This window comes from Prionailurus viverrinus, chromosome E3 (genome assembly GCF_022837055.1).
Source record: "Prionailurus viverrinus isolate Anna chromosome E3, UM_Priviv_1.0, whole genome shotgun sequence".
NCBI lineage: Eukaryota > Metazoa > Chordata > Mammalia > Carnivora > Felidae > Prionailurus > Prionailurus viverrinus.
Window position 1 is genome coordinate 1,896,492 of NC_062576.1, and position 15,941 is coordinate 1,912,432.

The window sequence follows — 15,941 nt, forward strand, 5'->3', positions numbered from 1 at the left end:
GGCCGCGAGCGGAGGCAGGGTGAACACACGGGAAAGCACGCCGTCCAGGGAGAACACAGTCCGGCATTTGCCCACCAGCACCCGATTTCAGAAAGTGAACAGATCGGTATCAGTAAGAGGAAACCAGTAGGGCTCTGAAAGGGGTTGCCGGACGACGAACGTCAACGGCGCTCCCGTGGGCGCCTCAGGGAACAGCCCTCCACCCCCTGCCCGCCCGTGAGCCTGGCTGGCTCTAAGGCCACGGCCTCTCCGCCGGGGCCCCTCTGCCCCGTTCACGTGGGAGGGTGGTAAGAGGTGCTGGCACCAGCCGGGTCACACACAGGCTCAACCTCCATCTCCTCATCAGTCGAGTGGGGGCGATGCCTCCTGTTCTGGAGGTCTGAGCAAGAAGTGGGCCGCCCGAGAGGAAAATGCCCATCCGGGGGCCCAGCGCCCGCCAGAGTCGAAGCCCCATCCCGGCAGCACCCCAGGGCCCCACCCTTCCCCACCCTCAGGCCCGGCCCTGGCTCTCCCGGGGGGAACAAGCGTTCATCCTTTGTCTTTCAGCCAACAGGCGAAGCCACGCTGCTCTGACCCGGGCCCGGAAGAAGGGGCAATTGGAGATGCGTTAACACTGCTGTCTGCAAACACCTGTTTCGTGCCTCACTGAGAAGAGTCTGCATTTGTAGCTTAAGACAAAGGAACACAGAGCTAACTGGATCGTATCTTCTAAGAGATTTGCCAAACGACAAAACCCCGAGGGCCGTTCCGTGAGCCGCCCCGCACACGGGGCTCGGAAGGGTGTCTGCAGGTGCAGCATGTGGCTCTGAGCCACGCGCCCACGATGAGGACGAGGCCCTGGGCCTGCCACCGCCCAAGGGAGCCCCTCCGCACAGGCCGCGCTTCATCGCCACACTGGCCTCCCCCAGAGAGGCTCTTCTGCGTCTCCGACCTCTGAAGCCAACGCACACATTTACGTTCCTTCCTTCGGCTCGCCGTCCACATCAAGAGGCAGAATTAGCAGCAGGGCCGGCTGCAGACGACTCAAACGCCCAGGGAGCCCGGCCGCCGGCAGGCTGTGCTCACACCCTGGGACTGGTGGGCGCCCCTGGGGAAGCCCGATGTGCCCGTCTCGCAGCCACCGAGGGGCGCGGGTCAGCCACGCTCGGTCCACGGCCCCGAGGCTGCTGCTTCTGGTTCTGCGGGCGAGCACGTTGAGGCCAAGGAGGTAAATGTTCCTGGCATTTTCACAGCAAACCTGGAGCCCAAAGAGCATGGGGACCTGGAGGCGGCCCGCTGAGCACCGGGGTACCGAAGGTCCCACCGTCCCCAGCCCACAGACATAGCCTACGACTCACCCGGAAGCAAAGGACGGCACGTGGCAGAGCCTTCGTTCCCTCTACGCTCAAGCCACAGGCTGCGTGAGGAACACGTCGGCCCGCACAGAGCCCGCCTGTCTTAAATGCTTTATTTATTTTTGAGAGAGAAAGAGAGACAGAGTGCAAGCTGGGGAGGGGCAGAGAGAGAGGGAGACACAGAATCCGAAGCAGGGTCCAGACTCTGAGCCGTCCGCACAGAGTCCGACACGGGGCTCAAACTCATGAGCCATGAGATCACGACACGAGCCGAAGCCGGACGCTCAACCGGCTGAGGCACCCGGGCGCCCCAGAGCCCGCCTGTCTTTATGCAAGGCACCGGGGACACCAACATTCTCCAGGAGGAGGAGCGGGCCCGGCTGGAGGCCGGCCGACCTCTACCATCCTGCCTTTTCTTTCCTTTGTCCGCTTCACACCATGGACGTGTGCTGCTTACTCAAACAGCAAGACAACACTAAAAATATCCGTTTATTGGCCCAGAGCCCAGGCCAGCATCCACCAAGAAGCAGCCTTCCCAGTCGGGCCTTTGCTTTCGATAGCAAACCACAGCTCGTGGCCCACGTGCCCGCACACGCCCCACCCACAGGTCCTCACCCTCCTCGAGGCACGAAGCGCACGTTTACCAATCCCTCGGGCTCCCACCCCAGGAACAGTGAGTTCCGGAGAGACCGCACCCCCCAGGCCGCCACAGCACCTGCGGGCCCTCGCAGGGACCGGCGGCACTGAACCGTGTCCCCCGAACTACTGAGCGCGTTGAGGTGTCGCCACCGTCCCGCTCCGGGGTCCCGGCTTGCGTTCAGGCAGGGCTGGGCTCTCCGCCTCTTCACCAGCTGCAGGCCCTGAGCCCAAACCGCAGGGAGGGCGCCCGCTCAAGGCGCCACCAGCACAGTACTGCATGCCAGCAGACGCGTGCGGACGGCAGACAGCGGCGGGAAGTGCTGGAAGGCAAGGAAAGGCAGTCTCTGCAGCAGCAGGAAGTGCTGCCCTGGGGTCTCCGCTGATCTGCCCGCAGCCAGGGCTGTGGGGGCCTGGGCTCCCGGGAAGCACCCGCCCATCGCCCAGGGGACCGGGTCTCCTCGGGGCCTCGTGCCCGTGTCAGGGCACCTCAGCAAAGGCCAGCAGAGCTCGGGGCCCAGTTACAGACACCTGGGAGCCAGGCCCCCACTCCAGCACGGATCAAGCCCAGGAACCGGGGCTCACACTTGCTTGAAGTGTCCCCTAAACCAGGCGTCAGAACATTCCTGGCGTAAAGGCCCAGCGGGCAGCACCCGGCAGTGCCACGGTGCACGGGCGGCCACGGGCCACAGGCACGCAGAGAGGTACCTCCGCCTTGTGGTTAAGCACGTGTGCTTAGAGACCGCAGCGGGCTGCTCTCCTGCCCCTGACCTGGCCTGCCCCCTCCCTGCTGACGAGGGAACAAACCAGCCGGGACAGAGGCCCAAGAGCTGAAGGGCGCACCGCCTGCGGGACACCTACCCAACAGCTCCACGGCCGGCCGACCGCTCTCCTCACCGTCTGAGCGGGAGCGGGGATGCTGCTCGCCACCCCCAGAGTGAGAGGGCAGCTGGCTCTCCGGACTGCGTCCCCGGGTGGGGGCGGCCCAGCCCAGCGCATCCAGCACCGAGCGAGGCCGGGTGGGGGGGGGGAGGCAGCTTCTCACTGGTGCCAGCCGGGTATGGCGGCTGGGGGTGCAGTAGCACGGCAGGCTGGGCACTTCCTGCCCATGAGAGGGGCCGGTGGCAACGGGCAGAAGTGCCAGTTTCCAACACGTGGCCGAGCCTGGGCAGCAGCCAAAGCGGCCGGCTGCACTGGGAACTGGGACCCTCGCTCCCGACAAAGCACAGATGCGCGAGTCCTACGGGTTCTGTGGGAAGGCTACGCCTCGCTCTGTTCACGGCGCAAGTGCGCCACGTGAGAACCGGTGTCGCCGTGGTGCCGAGGCCCGGGAGCTCCAGCACAGCCCGCGGCGTGCTCCGCGCCCACCTCCACGCACGCGCACGCGGACGTGAGACGCAGTCTTCTGGGTTACGTTCCTCCAGTCTCCCCGTTACCGGATTCCCAGGCTGCCGGTGAGTGTCGGCGTTTCCGATTGCGCGGGTGGGGAAGGGGCCGTACAATTCACCTGCTGTCAAGGGTGCTGCCGACAGTACAGTGACAGACCGGTGACCAGGTCGCGACAGGGAGCAAAACCTTCCGAAGATCAACAAACCAGCCGTGTGTCTACGTGTTCCGTCTCCGTAAAGCCCACGCCCCGTGGCAGGAGCGGCACCTGCCCCCGCACGGGGTGGGGGTGACTCCCAGGACCTGTGTCCGCAGGACCACCCCCACCCCCAGCAACCTCCGAGCCCCAGACGGCCGAGAAGTGACGACCCAAGAGAAGGCTCCTGTGGAAGGGGCGCCCTAACCGCCCCCGCCCCGTGGTGGGCCGGTCGTGGGCCGACTCTGGGCCTGAACGTTAACCGAGTCCACACGGGTGGGAAGTTGCACCTGCTGAGAAACCACACCACTACCTTGGGCGCAGCTGGACGCAGAAACGTGCCGCCTGTCCACCCGGGTTCGAGGAGGGGAGCGCTCCGGGTGGGAGAGCGCCACGTGGCGGGAACAGCTCGCATGAAGTCACAGAGGCATCGAGGACACGGAGACGTGGGAGATCAACCACAAAGATCCTAACGTCAGGGATCCCGCTCACTGAAGTCAGAAAGACAAGCACAAGCTGGAGCCGCCCCGGACGGGACGTCCGCGTGGACCCCGCGCGGTCCGAACTCCACACCGGCAACCGGCCACCAAACCCCGTCAGAGTCAGGTGTGGGAAGAAGGGGAGAAGCAGGCAGGTCTGTGGTGTGGAGGAGAGAGGAGGACACGGGACAGGACACGGTCTCAGAAGGCCACACCACTTCTAAAAGCCACCGCTCCTCGTACGAGGAGCCTGCAGATGTTAGTGGGACATTTATAGAGACGTGAAAATCCCCTTACCAAGACGGAGATGAATACAACAAAGGCCGCTAGCCCCCCAAAAGGGATCAGAACCTACTACCTACCCAAGTTCCCAGAGACCAAGGCTCACGTCCCAAGCCCTCCCAAGGGCAAATCCGCCCAGGCTGCCTCGGGTGCTCCCGGGCCCCCACCCTGGCAGAGACTGCGGGCCAGGTCCGTGGGTTGCTTAGCATCCGGCAGCCAGGATGAGACCTGGGGCCACAGTCAGGAGATCGAGGTCCCATCACCACAGCAACGGCAGCAGGGAAGACCCCCCGACCAGGCCTGGGCACAAAGTGTAAGTTGACCCCAGCCCCGGACGATCAGATGAAGGCCCCGGCGTGAAGCCACCCCTCAGACCACAAACTGTGGTTTCTTGCATGTGTCCCCGCACATCTGTGTGTCATGGGAGGCTCTAAACCAAAAACACTCTCCCCGGCACCTTCTGGAAGAAATGCCCCGTGCTCTCAGGAGGCCAGGTGCACAACAGGCTGGGGTGAACAGCTGGGCCACGGGACCCCGCGGCCAGGGCCGCCGCTGGGAAAGCGGAAGGCTGGGAAGCACGAGGCAGGCCCGGTGGCCATCCCGGCTCACCGTCTTCAGGGAGTCCGGGACACGGCACAGCCCGGGCAGGGGAGGCAGACCCAGGAGGGCGGGGAGACCGCGGCAGCCAGACTCCACACTGCAGGGAGTGTGCAGGGGGCCCCCACAAGCGCGCAGCAGAAACCTGACCGGCGTATACAAGAGAGAAAAGACCTCAGATCGAGGATTGAACCATTACGAGAGACAAGAGGGAATTACCTGTCCAGCTGGGCTCCAAAGCGCCTAACTCCCAGGGTAGCAGGCAGAGCACCCAGGAAGGCCAAGACCCAGAGCTGGAGATGATTAGCCCTAGAACAAGTGCTGCCCTGGGTCAGCCTGGCATGTCATCTAAGTGCCACCTGGAAGATCGGGCCATTTCTAAGGATCTTTGCCACGTTCCTGAACGAAGGAAGCTGGAAGGATCTTCACAAGAATACACAGGCATCCAGCATCCACCCAACACAGGTGTTAGACTTGGCACAGAATGACTGTAAGCAGTCAATATAACTGAACTCCATATTTTTAAATATAAGGTATAGACAAGGAGAGAAAAGGAAACCACAGGCAAACTTTTCAGGGTTGCAAACAGCAACATCTGAGCTAAAAATGCACGGGTCACTCCAGTGGAAGACTAGTCCAGGGAGCTTGGAGACACAGCAGCAGGAATGATTCAGAAGGAAAAGAGCACATGTGAGCCATGGGATAAGTCCCGGCACCCGAAATGTGGGTAACCGGACGCGGCCCAAAGGAGACCTTTCCAAAGGACGAGGACAGGAAGTCCACAGAGCTAAAGAACGCAAGAAAGCCCAAGCACAAGGAACAAAGGAAGGTACAAGAAGGACACAGAGGCACGTCGTCATCAAATTCCTCCAAGCGGTGATCAGTGATCACGAAACCACCAGAAAAGCCAAGTTACACGAGGACCCCGGGGCTGGCGACAGGGGCCTGATGGAAACCAGGCGAGTCAGAGGCGAGTGGGGAAAACCTCCTTCAAGTCCTGAAAGGAACAAACATGGCCAGTGAGGGGCGCCTGGGTGGCGCAGTCGGTTAAGCGTCCGACTTCAGCCAGGTCACGATCTCGCGGTCCGTGAGTTCGAGCCCCGCGTCGGGCTCTGGGCTGATGGCTCAGAGCCTGGAGCCTGTTTCGGATTCTGTGTCTCCCTCTCTCTCTGCCCCTCCCCCGTTCATGCTCTGTCTCTCTCTGTCCCAAAAATAAAATAAAAAACGTTGAAAAAAAAAATTAAAAAAAAAAACCATGGCCAGTGAGACAGGAAGTAAAAGAAACCGCCCACCTTTAGCTAGACCAAAAGGGGGAGCAGAGTCCCCGCTACTGACCTTAGGAAGTAAGGACGGTAAGATACAGACCCCGGGAAGTGAGGATGGTAAGACGCCGACCCTGGGAAGCGAGGATGGTAAGAGAGCCCTAGGACAACTAGATGACTCAGACAAACTCCTAGAAACACACAAACTACCAAAACTGACTCAAGAAGAAATGGAAAATCTGAACAGGCCTGTGATGAGTAAGGGGGCTCAATTAGTAACTGAGGATCGCCCAGCAAAGAAATTCCCAGGAACAGACGGCTTTACTGGCGAATGCTACCAAACATGTAAAGTAACACAGAATTCCCCAAGTCTTCTTCTAAGAAGCTGAAGAGGACAGAACGCTTCTCGGCTTATTTTATGAGGCCAACATAACCGTGATACCACAGCCAGAGAAGGCTAAGACCGATAATCCTCATGAACACAGGCCGAGAAGCTCTCAACGAGACAGCAGCTAACCAACCGGTAGCATCCGAAAGGGTCAGACACCACGACCAAGTGGGCTCTAAGCCAGGAATGCAAGAATGGTTCAACGTAGAAAAATCAGTGAATGCAGCACACACCGCATTAACAGAAGGAAGGAAAAGCCACGTGATCATCTCAACTGAGGCAAAACACCAGTTGGCAAAAATCCAACACCATTTCGTTATAAAAATCACAAACTAGGAGTAGAAGGCAACTTCCCCAACCTGACGATGGGCATTCACTAACACCCACAGCAAACATCATACGCTACGATGCGAGACCGAAGCTTCCCCATAAGATCAGGAACGAGGCAAGGACGCCCGCTTCCACCACTGCTATTCAACATTGCACTGGAGCTCCAGCCAGAGCAGTCGGGCAACAACAAGAAACAAAAGGCATCAAATCGGAAAGGAAAAAGTAAAGCTATCTCTATTCACAGATGACCAAGATCTCATAAATTGCAAACGCCACGGAACTGACAAAAACTGCTGGAGTTAAAAGACTTCGGCAAAGTGGCGGGAAACAAGACCAACGCACAAACACCAGCAGTGTATCTGCACGCTAGCAGTGAACAATCGACAAAAACGTTAAGAAAGCAATTCCATTCACAACAGCATCAAAGAGAATAAAAACTTATGAATAAGTTTAACCAAGGAAGAAAGACGTGCGTGCTGAAAACCGTAAACACTGCTAATAGAGATCCCAGCAAACATAAATAAATGGAAAGACACTGTGTGTTCATGGGCTGGAAAATTCAATGTTGTTAAGACGGCAATTCTCCTCAAAGTGATCCACAGATTCAACGCAATCCCTGTTAAAATCCTGTCTTTTTTTGCAGGAATTGGGAAGCTGATAGTAAAAATTATATGAGATTACAAAAGACCCCAACAGCCAAGTTAATTCTGAAAAAGAAGAAGAACGCTGGAAAATGCACATTTACCAGTTTCAAACCTTACCACAAGTGACAGGAACCGAAACAGTGTGGTACTGAGAAAGGACAGACCTGTAAGTCAAGAGAACCGAACCGGAATCCAGAAGGAAACCCACGCATCTCTCTTTCGGTGGGGGAGAGAACAGTCCTGGGACCACCGGATGTCCACACACAAAACAATGAAGGCAGACCCCAACCTCACACCGTCTTCAAAAATCAACTCAAGATGATTAAAACCTCAGTTAAAGAACTAAAACCACAGAACCCTTAGAAGGAAACACAGGAGTAAATCTTTGCGACCCTGAATGTGGCAACAGTTTCTTAGGCATGACCGAGAGCATCAATGACAAAAGAAAAAAATAGACAAAACGGATAAAATCCAAACCCTGTGTGCACCCAAGGACATGCTCGAGAGGCAGAGGACAATTCACAAATGACCCGATGAGAACCCAGTATACACGACGTAAGATGAGCCACGCAGAACTCGGATTGCTCAACAAAAAGCCAGACGACCCAGTCTGAAAATGGGTAAAGGATCTGAACAGGCATTTTTCCGAAGAAAATACACAGACGGCCAACAAGCGTGGGAGGAACGGCTCCACGTCACTAGCCATTAGGCAGATGCAAACCCAAACGACAATGAGACGCACCTCACACCCACCAAGAAAACAGCAAGTGTTATGTCTCCTCTCTCGTTCCTGATGTTGGTCACCTGCACCTTCCCTCCCTTCCTTCTGTTAGTCTGGCTGAGACTCATCAATGTTGTTGGTCTCTGAGAACCAGAGTGTGGCCCTGGGCACAGAACTCACCTCCGAGCATGAGACCTACAGGGCGGGGGGGACCGACGAACACCGACAGGTAGAACTCTCTAAGGGATCGCTGCCCTGAACAGAAACAGACGAGAGCAGAGAACAGGACACGTGGCTCCCTGGCGGAGCTGCCCAAGCACCAGGCTCAGCAGACCAGCCTCTGACCTGCCTGTCTCCTCTGGTGACAAGGTCCCTCCCTCTTGGAGAGGAGGCCTGCCTTGCCACACTCACTCACAGCTCCAAAGAGTCATGAAACTTTAATGCTAATGGCACTCACGGCAGGCTCACTAGTGCAGCATAACCTTTAAATAGAGGCCACGTATTTCAGTTTCATTTGGGAAGAACAGTTTGATCCCAGGGCCTTACCCAGTTCCACAAAGCACTAGCCGGCAGGAAGAGCAGAGAAGTGTGCCCCACCTTGACACGATCCCAGTGAACCTGGCACCGTGGAGCACGAGAGGAAGGATGCGTGCACCCCCAGGCCGGGGCACGGGAGGGCCCTTCCGCCTGGGCCACGGACCACAGGTGGTACTGACGGGACCAAGGCCCAGTGCATCCCAGGGACTCTCCCCAGAGCTCAGTCTGGGCAGGTACCTCAGGTGTCCCAGAGAAGAGACGACACTGAGGTCAGAGTGGGAATCCTGGCCAAAGGCCACCTTTCTGCTCAGTTCTGGACCCATCACACATCCAGGAAGGTCCCTGTAGTGACTGCTTCTTCTTGGGGAGGCGCGGGAGGGGCCGAAACAGACTGCCCTGGTTACGTTCTGCTCCGTCTGGAGGGACGCACCTGACCTGACAGGCCAGGCAGGCCACGGCAGCCACCGGTGGCTCTCCCGGGGAACTTCCTGGCAAGCACAGCTGGTCACCCGAGCTGGGACACGCCTGCACCCCAGAGAAAAGAAGCCCCACCGGAAGAAGTGTGCAAGCAGGACTTCACGCTACAGCGCCATTCCCTACGCCAGCACATTTGCTAAGAAGATCCTAGGGACCCCTGCAGCCCACCCACCCAGGGAACAGGCTGTGGGAGTGTCCTGGGGTGGGAGAGACCAGCCAGGGCGGCCCGGCAGCAGGTGACGGGCTCGTGGTGAGCGGAGGCAGGAAGGCCCAAGAGACAGACCTGGAGAAATCCAGGGTTTTAGCGGGAAAAACCCCAAAGAAAGGTGAAAGTCACCCTGGTCTGGAGGCAGTCTGGGCAACGTACACCACCTGGGTGCAGAGGGGCGCCAGCAGCCCAGCGTGGTCTCTGCCGCCCCAGACCCAGCCGCACACGGTGGGCGGCCCATCCTGGGAACACGTGGGAGGTGTCCACGTGCTTCCGTGGGTCTAGGGGCTGGCTGAGGCTGTGAGGCCGCCTCCTCCGGGAGAGCAGTCGTTGAGATGGGGGGTGGGGGTGTTAGAAAGTCCAGGAAAATCCCACGAGGGCAAATCCCCCTCCAGAAAACGCGTGCACGTAGCAGAAACGTGGCCACGGTTCTGCGGGCTCTGGACCCCTCGACGTCTCCACGGGCGACCTCGGCGATGTTGAAGAGGAAAAGGCCTTGCTACAGAACGCCTTCCACTGAGGCCGCTCTTCCAGGTGGGGCTTACCGTGGGCCCCAGGACACCCGAGTTCCCACACTCCCCAGTCGGGAAGGCGCAAGACAAGTCTGGCTCCAGAGGAGCAGGGCCGCCATGGCCGTCGTGCAAGCTTCCCCCGTGGGCCGTGGACCCGGGGGCCTCTCCACGGTGAAGGAAGCAGTGGCCAGACCCTGGCTGTCACAGAGCCCAGGCTGCCCAAGCCTCCGCAAAGGACGGTGGGTGCCAAGGGCAGAACCACGTCTGCCCGGCTCCCCAGGGACACGCCTGCAAGGCGTGCGGCAAGTGCTCGGAGAGGAACCATAGCAGCTAGTGAGGACGTGGCAGACTCACTGATACGGTCAGGAGCGAAATCGCTCAATGCGGACACGACAGGAACTGCCAGCTGAGAAAGACCTAAGCCAGAGAAGGTCACTGCCGAGGCTCGAGACATTCAAACGATATAAAAACGTCTTACTTAGAAGCGGGCCGAGCATGAGAAGGTCTGTCGCGGAAGACGCCCCTGCTGGGCCGCGTGGCTTTTAAAGATAAAAAACCGGGGTGCCTGGGTGGCTCAGTCAGTTAAGCGGCCGACTTCGGCTCAGGTCGTGATCTCACGGTCCATGAGTTCGAGCCCCACGTCGGGCTCTGTGCTGACAGCTCAGAGCCCGGAGCCCGTTTCAGATTCTGTGTCTCCCTCTCTCTCTGATCCTCCCCTATTCATGCTCTGTCTCTCTCTGTCTCAAAAGTAAATAAACGTTAAAAAAAAAAAAATTTAACAAAAAAAAAAATAAAATAAATATAAAAAACCAATTTCTATGTGTGGCTGTTAGAGAACCTCACCGTGCCTCAGCTTTGTGGGCTGGGGCTCTGGGGCCTTCCCTTTCCTCCAGGGGAGTGCCAGCCTTCTCCGGCGTCCCTGACCCCGCAAGGGGCCCGGTGGCCCTCGTGGTGAACCTGGGCCGCCAGCTGGGCGAACAGCAACGTGCGAGTGATGGAAACGATACACCAAACTCAAGAGAAGGCCGGGAGGCCAGAGGCTGCGAACCGGAAGTCGGCAGCACAGAGCGTCAGCGGCGCAGGGCAGAGGACTCCGCCGGGAGGCCCGACCCGCGACCTCCACCCTCACGCGGGACAGAAGACACGAGGGTATCTAAGACAACACTGACGAGGGAAATAACCGAGGGGTCAGCCCTTCCACAGGCTGGGGCTCTGGGGACTTTGACAGCACGTCTCCATGGTCCAGGCAGGAACAGGCTGAAGCGTTCCCTCCGCACTGGGGGGTTTCCTTCTCCTTTTGGGAACGATCCGATTAAGAGCCAGAAATAACAGAAGCAGACATTTATTTCCTAGGCTAGGAGACCATCTTCTCGGACCCCTGTCCCCAAAACACAGACGGATCCCCGTGAGGTGATAGATCACCAACCTCGCTAGGTCTTTGCAAGCCTGGAGGAACCAAAAAGACCGGGCCCCGCTCGGGGAGAGGGGGCGGGCAGGGCGCAAGCTGCCTCCCCCCACGTCCACATCCCGTCACTCAGCAAATACTTTACAACCAAGTCCAGGGCCCGGCCCCGTGGTACCGCGACGTCCATGCAGGCCGGCTGGCGTGAGCAGGCCTCACAGTGCCCACAGGCCTGCGGCCCGGCCGCCACTGCACCTGTCCCCTCATCTGAGTCATGGCGACGACCCCGGCACCAGGGTTTGCAGAGAGGGCTAAGAGGGATGGTCCGGGTACAGCCGCGAGCACAGCCCGGCACACGGGAGCGCTCGGAGTTCAGTGGCTGCGGCGTGACCGAAAACGGGCCCACAACAAGGATGACAGCCATGGTGACGGTCACAGGCCCACAAGTGAATGTGGAATGGGAACGTGACGTGTCCCTATGAAGGGGAAGCAGAGGACGTTTAACTCGACCTGAGGGAGGGCTCGGCCCTGCGGGACAGAAAACACATTCCAGGGGGCGGGAGCGGCACGGGGGCGACGGGCAGGTGAAGGAAGCCACATGAGGGGGCCTAAGTGAAGACACGTGTGCGGAGAGTCAGAAGGGTGCCCGGAAGCGGGACTCAGATACTCGCGGGACCTGACAAATACGGTGTCGGGACAGAGACGTGTTTAAAGTTGTCCAGCCCGGGGTGCGTGACCCCTTCTCTCCCTCAGGAGCCTCATCCGAAGACAGGACTGCGGCGGCCAAAGGCGGACAGCCTCGAGCTGGCCCCTACCGGGGCCCAGGGTGGAGCAGCACCGTGGGGAGGAGGGGACCCAGGGCTGGAGTCTGGAAGCCCACATGCTAGGCCTCGGGGGACAGACGAGCCAGTGTGGCACGGGCAGAGGGCCCCACGCCCACATGCCGCCCTGCCCCCAGGCAGCCCTCGGGGCGCGGCGGCCAGCTCCGCATCCCTCACTCACCCAGAGCCCCCGGCCCTGAAGCGCCTGCTGGGGACTCTGTTCTTGGGGGTGGCCCTGTGCCCCCCAGGTCAGCTCGACGCTAAATTCTAAAGAGGCTTTGTCGAGCCCTTCTCCCAAAACCAACTCCGCAGCTCCCACTGAGCCGGCCCAGGCGCTCGCCCCCGGGAGCCAGCACCCAGCAGCGAATCTGGGCGGCTGCCGGGCAACGCGCCGGCAAGGTGCGCTGGCCACGGCGTGGGTGGGGGGCCCGACAAAGCCACTCCCAGGGCGTCCGACGGCCCTTTAGTCTGTGCTAACGTGGGTCAGCGCGGTCAGGGACACGAGGGATAGGAGTCCCGGAGGCCCAGGCAGAGGCGTGCGGTGGCCGCAAAGTCACTGGAGCTGGAACCCGCCGGAACCCAGGCCTCTGCCTCCTGAAGAGTAAGGCCAGGCGCCGACGGGGCCACGCCGCAGGGCTCCGGGAGCTCACGTCTGCACAGCTGTCGGAACGGCGCCCGGCTGGCCGTCAGGCCGCGTAAGCGTGCGTCAATAAGCCGCCGCGATCACCCCGGTGCTCGGGACACTCAGGAGCAGGTCGTGAGGTTGATTTGGGTCTGGCCCCGGCTACAGACGCCAGACCCAAATCAACCTCACGACCTGCTCACAGACTCGGGGTGCTCGCTCCAGGCCACGCACTGGACACACAAAGACGATGAGGACGTCGCTTTGACACAGAGAAGACAACACGGCCACCAAGCACCACCGGCCAGCCAGCGGATCTGCTCTCCGGCAGCGAAGGCCTGTCTCCTCCGTGGCTCTGCCGAGGAAGCAGGACAGCCAGGGGGACATGGCGGGGGACACGGCCAGGGACACGGCCAGGAGGAGGACACAGCCGAGGGGACACGGCCAGCAGCTGGCATAAAGCTGCAGAAGCAACAAACACCGGGAGATGCCGGGAGTGAGTGGAGGCGGGCAGGACCAGGTCCCGGGACACGCACAGAACGGTCCAGACCATCCCGGTCAGCTCAGAGCAGATGGCCAGGCAAGTGCAGCAGGTCAAGCCCGGGTCAGGCTGGGGACACGGCCGCCTGCGAGAGACTGACTCAGATGGTGGCTCAGGAAGGCGAGCTCCCTGCAGCCTCTGGGGCCGGGTCCCCCCTCCCCCCCGCCCCTCCTATAGCTCCTGGAGCCTGCCGTCTCGGGCCCTGACGCCTCCCTCTATCATGCCGGGCCCCAGCGGCGGGACACAGACACTGCTCTGCGGGCACGGAGCCCTGCGAATGAACAGGCTGACCCAAACCCAAGATGGCCACCAGCCTCAGGGACACAAGTCCTGCTGGTCCCTGCAGCGATGTCCCCCATGAGCCTTCCTGACTGGCCCAGCACGGATGAAGTTCTCCCATTGAAGCGGGGGGGCGGGGGGGCGGGGGGGGTCTCCCAACCCTGGCTTGGTCCCGTGGCAGCACGGATCCAGGACGTGAAATGAGTCACTGTCAGTCGGAGAACCAGGGGGTTCTTGTAATAATTTTCCGGAAGGCAGCTGGCAACGCTGGCAGGCTGCGATAAGGCCAGGTTCTCGGGCGGCAGGCACGTACGGATGCTGGCTGCCAGCACTGAACAATGGAAGCTCACACAACCCCTTCTGCCGATTTCCTGGCCCTCGATGCTGCTTTCACAGTGACAGACGCATCAGCAGGCACACACGGGTGTGCGTGCCCCTCGCAGAGCTGAAAATCGGCTCTCACTGACATCTCCCGTGATCCGCGCACCAGCCCCTCAGAGCCACAGCCAGCGAGCCTGGCGTCTCAGGATGAACACCGCGGGCAGGGAGAAGCTCGGTGCGGGCCCAGAGGGCCGCACGCTCGCTCACAGATGTTGCCCTGCCCCAATGGGACGCCGCCACACCTCGGAGCCCCCCAGGGAGTGCCCGACCCGCCAGAGCCCCTCCCGGCTGACCCTGCTGCGCAGGCCCAGAGGCTGGCAGTGGGAGCCCGCGGGAGCCATAGAGGGGAACAGTATTCAGGGTGGACGACTGCTTAGTTCCCAGAGTCGTGAAGGCGTCATTCCCCCTTAAATCGGAAAATAAATCTCCCATCCTTGCTCCCTGGAGTATGTAAAATATTAGAGGGAGTTTGATAGTTATAATCAAAAACCTCATTTCTCCAGCCACCGCCGGCCGTATCTAATTAGGGTGAGGGATGTTAATGATACAACTATGGCCCAGGACATCTTTCCTTGTGATATTAATTGCACTTAAAGAGAAAAGCCTGAATGATGCCATGCTTCCTAATTAGCACAGGTTTGCTAATTAATAACAGAAAGGCAAACTGTCTTTGTCTTGTCATCTGCAATTAGCTACAGATGTTTAAGTTTTTCTTTTTTTCCTCTCCTTCCCTAAGTAGCGAATCAACTTAGGGCCAGAAAACAGCAGGCTGGGAGAGGCGGCCCAGGAACCGGGCGTCCCTGACCCAGACGGACAGTGGCCACGGGTGCCCCTGGCCAGAGCCATTGCCAACACCGTCACCGAAACCGCATGAGGGCAGCGGAGCCAGATCCAGGGTCACCTCGATCCCCGTGTCACCGCGAGCTCCGGCCCCGGCCCCACGTGGGGCCTCACTCTTCCTCCCACGCCAACCAGGGCCTACGGCAGGGACGAAAGTCCCTCCTGACGCGCTGGGGGCCCAGCCGGCCGGAGGAGGTGGACCCAGGGCCTGGGGAGGAGGCAGGGAGAGGAGAGGCTCGCAGGCCTGAGTGAGCACCTGGACCCACACCGGCCCGGCCACTGCCACGTCTGTTCTCCCTCCAAGTGGGAAGGAGAAGACAGAAACACGCGGGAAACAACTCAGATGACACAACGGAGGCAGAGAGTAAATCCACGTGAGTGACAGACGGGTCAACGATGAATGCCGGCCGCAGAGAACTCAGACACTCAGGGCACGGGACGCACCCACAGGGGCCCCCAAGGCGCAAAGACCAGCGGGGCCAACGTGCACTTTGAACAACACGTGTGTGACAGCTGGATGTGCTCCTGATGGGTGCAGCCGCCCTCCCTGGGGGCCCGGCTCCTGGGTGCTGGAGTGGCCTGGGAGGGCTCGAACCTGAGACTATGCACGCCGGCCCCCGGGACACACACATGTCCAGGTGCTTTGCTGGCCTCGCCTCGGGAGCTCGGACCCCAGGGCCAGGCACCCGGCACCCGGCATCCACTGGCCCCTCAGACGCCCAAGTTTCTCTCTGGCTTTGCCCTCCCCGATCTTCCCATCCTACCCGTGACTCCCTCACCCGCCTCCCAGGCCACACTGCCATCTCTGACTCCTGGACTCATGCTCTCCCTGCGTCTACCTCTGCATGGCCAGTGGAACCACTGCCCACCACGCACCCCTGCAACTCTCCCTCACCCCCACCCGTCAGGGGCTCTGAGCACAGCCAGCCTCAGGCGGCTGCTTCCTGAGTGTTCCATTGCCCTGCGCTATGGCCGAGAGCAGTGCTAAGACAGGACACTCAGCGGCCAGGGGGACAACTGCAGGACGGACGAAACAAGTCCAAGGACGTGGCATGTCCCCTTGTGG

General features: G+C 60.2%; 1 protein-coding gene across 4 annotated transcripts in view; it reads right to left on the minus strand.

Annotated features, from left to right (window-relative positions):
- MAD1L1 (mitotic arrest deficient 1 like 1) overlaps nucleotides 1-15,941 on the minus strand; it is a 320,354-nt gene that overhangs the window by 120,329 nt on the left and 184,084 nt on the right. The window lies entirely within an intron of this gene.